Below are 5,851 nucleotides of genomic sequence, written 5' to 3'. Positions count from 1 at the left end.
GCCGATTTTTCTTTTTGTCACATCCCTTGAACGGATGGATAAATGGAAACAGGCAGGAAGGTACTGTCATTTAAGGCCAAGCTGCACACCTTTCATAATATTCATAATTACTTATTCTTAGAAATATCGCCTTTTTAGTGTAAAAACCAGAAGCTTTCGACATTTTCATTTAGAGTAACATGGCTCAAAATGTTACCCTTAAATATTATATTTCTCCTTTGAAATTGCTTTATCATTACGTATGGTAGTATCCTGTGTAACTTTAGGGCAGCTGAATTATTGTTATCACAAAGTGTTTTCGTTTCGCTAATTGCCACGCCCAATCCCCTTGTTACAGGTAGCGTTGCTTTGTCAAATAACACTAATATTTCAAAAAAGAATTGAAGATCTAATGACAAGTACAACGGCAAAAAATTGGGTCCAAAATCTTAATCGGGAAACTCAAAAATGGTGTTCAAATTTATGTGGCAATCACTACAAAATATTCGACTTTTCGGCCCATCCTGGATCAGCTGCTTAAGCCTTCGGCGATATAAGATTTAAACAAGCAACTTTCACCGCAAGCTTTAAAAATGTGTCTAGTCTTCAATTACAAGGATCGGAACTTCTTTTGTCATCGCTATATTATGATAGAAAGAATCAGGATTATTCTGCCCCGGGGTGGAGCGGTTTTGGCCCATGTTTAATGTTTCGAAGGATATCCATAGCCCTGTGGCATTGGAAATGGAAATCGAGAATCCAAATTGAGAGGAGATCTGACCAACGATTCAATTGATTTATAACTCCAAATCGTATTACCAGAGTCAATATAACTTTGTCTTTATAACAACTGAATTATTTCACTTTTGATGAGCTAAAAGATTTACAGAGACTACATCACTTCTATAGAAAAAAAACTGAATGTCTTTTGCTGATTGCTTTACCTTCCTTGAGACTTTATTCAGGTGTAAGGAGGACAGATTCGAATATGTTCCATTCCTCAACTGTTTTGTAAAGTAAAGTTATTTTTCTTCTTGCCTTGTCTAAGCGTCACAAGATTTTTATTTGTTCTTAATCAATTGCCCAATAGCCATCACTCGTATCATTTCATACACTTTGTGAATTGTTGTTTTGCAGCATTTCTCTCGTAGATAATGGAGGTAAAGATATTGATCAGGTCTCATTAATAAAAGCTTGAGGAGCTGTCCTCCAAAGTGATGAAAAGTTCAATGAGCCTGTCTAGTTGAAGGTGGGTAAAGCTTTTCAAATGTGTGGTTGGATATATCGCACGTTTAATTCAATGATATAGTATCACGCCATCAACTCTGTACAAGTCGATTGTGCCACCACATTTTGAATATGCCTCGCCCATTTGGGCTCNCATTTTGAATATGCCTCGCCCATTTGGGCTCCAATAAGTTCAGCAGGTTTGCAAAAATGAAGTCCACTTCTCCTCTTTCTCGGGCTCCTTCATTGTTTGATTTGCTTCCTTCTAATATTTACAGTGAGTAAGTACGTAGGCCTTGTTGATCCAAAAGATTCTTTCAAGTGAAACATGGACAAATATTCAAGTAGCTTTCCAGATCCACCCTACATTCAAGGACTAGCTCGGTCTGCCAACTCAAATTCGTTGGTATACCAAATATTACATCAAGATTGAAAAGTAATAAATGGACGAATTATGACCTTTCATTGTAGTAGTACTGGGGATTACATTCCCTGTAGGGGTTAGAAAAGCCCGTGATAAACCAAACCAAAGAAAAAATAATAATTTAGACTCATGTCTATGACTTATAAGTAAAAGTTATGTTTTGTAGTATCCTGAAATCATCGTCCAGGACAAAGTACATGAGCGGTCTCTATAGATGGTTAAATCTAATGAAAAACCTTTTGCACAAAATGACCAAGCTAGTTCAAAACTTGATTTAAACTAAAAAGATTCTCTTTTCAATCCATACTAAAACGCTTTTCTGAAGTGAAATGAAGAAATTGAAAAGGAGACGAACTAATTTGGAATAATTTACTTCAATGTTTGATTACTAGAGGCTGGAGAGCAACTTTCCAGCCACAAGTGAGGGCAGCCACAAAAGTAATGTTGATAGCAAGTGCTATAGCGGTGGCTATAGCTCCCGTGGTGGGAGTAAGTATGGGAAGGTGGTTGTGCGGATATCGCGCCAGTGTCCGAAACCCTACAGAACACAAACGAACACAAACGTCTCCATCTTTCGTGAGATTCAAGGGAAAGACGGATGCCAGGCCATTCTTAATGGGGGAGCGATTGTGGATTCGATCCTCGTGTTGGGACGCTCCATGGTATAATGTCTTGGGGGTTGGAACGATCTTGTGGTCATGGGGAAATGGATCGAGGATTGGGGGTCAGAGGCTCCTGCGATGGGAAGATGAGAACCCTTCATGGTACTATGCCTTACAGGTTGCAACTGTATGAAGGGTTCGGTACTGGATGTTCATCTCCGCAATCGTAATCCTATAAACGTGGATTGGCATGTTTTTCGTTCGTCTCGTCAATCTCAAGGTGAAACAAGCACAGCTTTTGTTGCTCGAATAAAAAAAACAAGCTCGATACGTTGGGGATATCAATCTAGAAATCTTGAGCACCTCATGTTGGCTCAGAGGCCTACGAAGTGATTCCTCACGTTCTCAAGTTCTTGCAATAATCCCATCACGGCATCTGAATGGAACAATGGAACTCCCCCAAACTTTAGAGACTTCAACGATAGACACTAACGTCCTCCAGGGAAATCATGAGTCCATTGTGGCCGCCATTGGTAAGTTAAATAAATCCCCAAAAGAACGAACCGGATTTAAAAAAATCCAATTCTACCCCCAACGCCAAATTCAAGCCTAATAATTGTCCTAAGCGGTCTAAAGGTTCAATATGCTCAAGTTGTGGTTCATCTCAAGATTGTAGACGATATCATCGTTTGATTTCTGAAGATGACCGTTGTCAACGCCATGAAATCACTCTTAACCAAGACCAATGTGTTTTGGGACAATCCGAAGCCCGATTTGCTGGATACATCATCAAGACAGGGTCTCGGGCCGCTGATCAGTCCAAAACGAAGACCATAGGCAAATTCCCGACTGCAACCACTTAGATAGAACTAAGGAGTTTTTTCGGATTGGTCAACCAATTTGGTTCATTGTCTACATCCATTGCCAATTACACGCACCCCTTAAGAGATCTCCTCAAAGCCAACATTTTTTAAGTGACCCGATGATCACGCATTAGCGTTTTCTAATGTCAAACTAGTGCTTACTTGTCCGGCCAATTTGGCTCAATTAAATCCCAATTTTGAGACGACCCTTCACACGACGCTTCCCCGCAAAGGACTTGGCTTCGTTCTCGTTCAAATTTCGAAAGACCATATTCAATGCGGCTCGCGTTTTCTTCAGGATGCTACCGTAAGATATGCCATCCATGGTTCAATTGGAAGCCTTGGCAATCGTGTGGGCCATTCGTAAATGCCACATGTTCTTGGACGGTATCCATTTCCACGTCATAACAGACCACCGCCCTGTGATCCCAATTTTCAAAGGAAAACGATTCTCAATGTTGAAAAATTGCCTCTTCAAAATCTCCTCTTGAAGCTAACACCATATGGATTCCTTGTTCATTGGCAGATAAGAAGCCAACATCGCCTTGCCGATGCTCTGTCTCGTTTGCTGGTTGACGATCCAGATGTAGTTGATGCTAAAAAACACGAGACATCAAAATCCCTCATCTTTGCTGCATTCCACCAAGATGATCTTTTGTTGACCGACCTCCACCAAGCCGCCAAAAGTTATCAAGAGTATCAGAATCTCCTAGAAGCCATCATGGCTGGAACGCCTATTAGCCCATTCAAAAGCATATGGTCCAACCTTACTGTAGATAATGGCCTTGTCTATTCAGGTTATCGAGCTTTCATCCCGTATTTCCTCCGTCACACCATTTTAAATTGACTTCATGACAGTCATCGGGGCATTGATTGCACCTATCGTCTTGCTATACAATCTGTTTTTTTTGGCCAGGAAATAATTCTGTTGTGAAAAACATGATAGATTATTGCTCATCCTGTCAACCTACCCGTCCATCTCAGCCAATGGAACCCTCTAAGGCTGATAATCTTCCCCGTCATCCAATCAACGAACTTTTCCTGGATTTATTTGAAGTAACGAGTAAGTTATTTCTTACCTCCATGGACAGATCATCTGGGTATCCATTTTTAACTCAGTGGAATCACTGCCCCACCTCGAAACAAATAACCTATGCCCTAACCAATATATTTACCACTTTTGGCTTCCCAAGGATAATTCGTTCCCATAACAGCCCCCAATTTTCCGTGCGCGTTGCACAGCCGGGACTTTTTTTTAATCAAAATAGAGCATCGCATGGCACCCAAGCTCTCCATATAACCCCAAGACTAATGGACTTACTGAGCGCGCAGTCCGTACCCTCTCGTTTGGAAGCCCACAATCTGAATGTACACGTCCTAGAAGCCTTTCTCTTCATAAGAAACACTCCCAAGCCCGACGGTGCCTCACCAGCTTTTCGAATGCTTCACAGAATTCACCACGATCCCAACCCCAGACTTGAAAAAAAAATTGACTTTGATCGTGCTGACAAACATCGGCACAACACCAGTATCCGCAAACATGAACACCATGACCGGCATACCCATCTTCTGTCCGTGCTAATCCAAGGAACTCGCGTTCTAATCCAACACCAAAAATCGAAGGAATGGCAGTCTGGCGGCATCATTCTTAAGCGAAATCCCCGAGGACATGAAGGAGACTGTCAACTCATTGGAGTCTTAGAAGCTTTCAGCGGCGTCCAATTCAAGACCCTTGGCCGATACCCTAAACTGAAGGAGGGAAATGAAATTGAGTTGATACCAACTTGGTTCTGGAGGAGCCACCAAATGCTAGCCATTCCTTGAAATTCACTTGACATATCAAAAATCAGCCGCGAAATATGGGACTCAGATCACCACTCCAATTGTAACAAAGAAGAGTTCCACCTTACTGCGGCTGACCTATGCGTTTGCAGGACTTGCTCTTAACCAAATCACCCCTATCACTTGATACACGACTTTTGCTATGACATAAAAGATCAATACGATGCAAATAGATTTTCCAAGCGTCACTAATTTTGCATTTTTACTTGCTCTTTAGATGAGCTAAAAAGGGATGAAATCATGAAGAAGTTCAGCTAAAATAGCTTATTTTCATGCGATAAATCATGTCCTAATCAAAGAGAATGAAATATTCCATGAAAAGCATCGTGGCGCAATTTGGATTGTCTTATGAGATTTATGTTCTACCGATACGGAATTTCTGCTGTGGCCCAAAGTATGATGCCAATAGGTTTCAAAATGTGATTGATTCTCATTATGCTACAAAACAGACTTACGCAGTGAACTTTTTTAATACAAGTTAATTAATTGAATCACCCAAAATTGTAACCTGGAAAATGACGTTGTTCGCACAATTTGAATTTCCCGCTTATGTTTTTTCATTTGTTGTCAAATTACCAGAAATGATGTATCACCGCCTGGTCCGAAAACCATTTCATGTAAAATAAAACACCTGGACGATGTTAGTCAGTCCGCTCAATACATCTTGAGTAGCCTTGAGGCTCTCATTGTGTTACAAGGGGTATTTTGTTTTAGTTTAGATGACTAGTTTTCATTTGCAGCGGCTGATCTGTGTGTTCCTGAATACCCATGGGCATTTGACAACGGGCGCAAGTGTTGTCGCACATATTCTGTTACCAATCGATCACAGCCATTGCAATACGAAGATTCCCCATCAAAATGTATGAACAATCACTGGATTAATTGTCCAAACACTAAACTATTTTGTGTCTCTT

The sequence above is a fragment of the Tigriopus californicus genome, chromosome 6, assembly GCF_007210705.1.
Source record: "Tigriopus californicus strain San Diego chromosome 6, Tcal_SD_v2.1, whole genome shotgun sequence".
NCBI lineage: Eukaryota > Metazoa > Arthropoda > Copepoda > Harpacticoida > Harpacticidae > Tigriopus > Tigriopus californicus.
The sequence above is the reverse complement of the archived record's forward strand: the minus strand, read 5'-3'. Positions refer to the sequence as shown.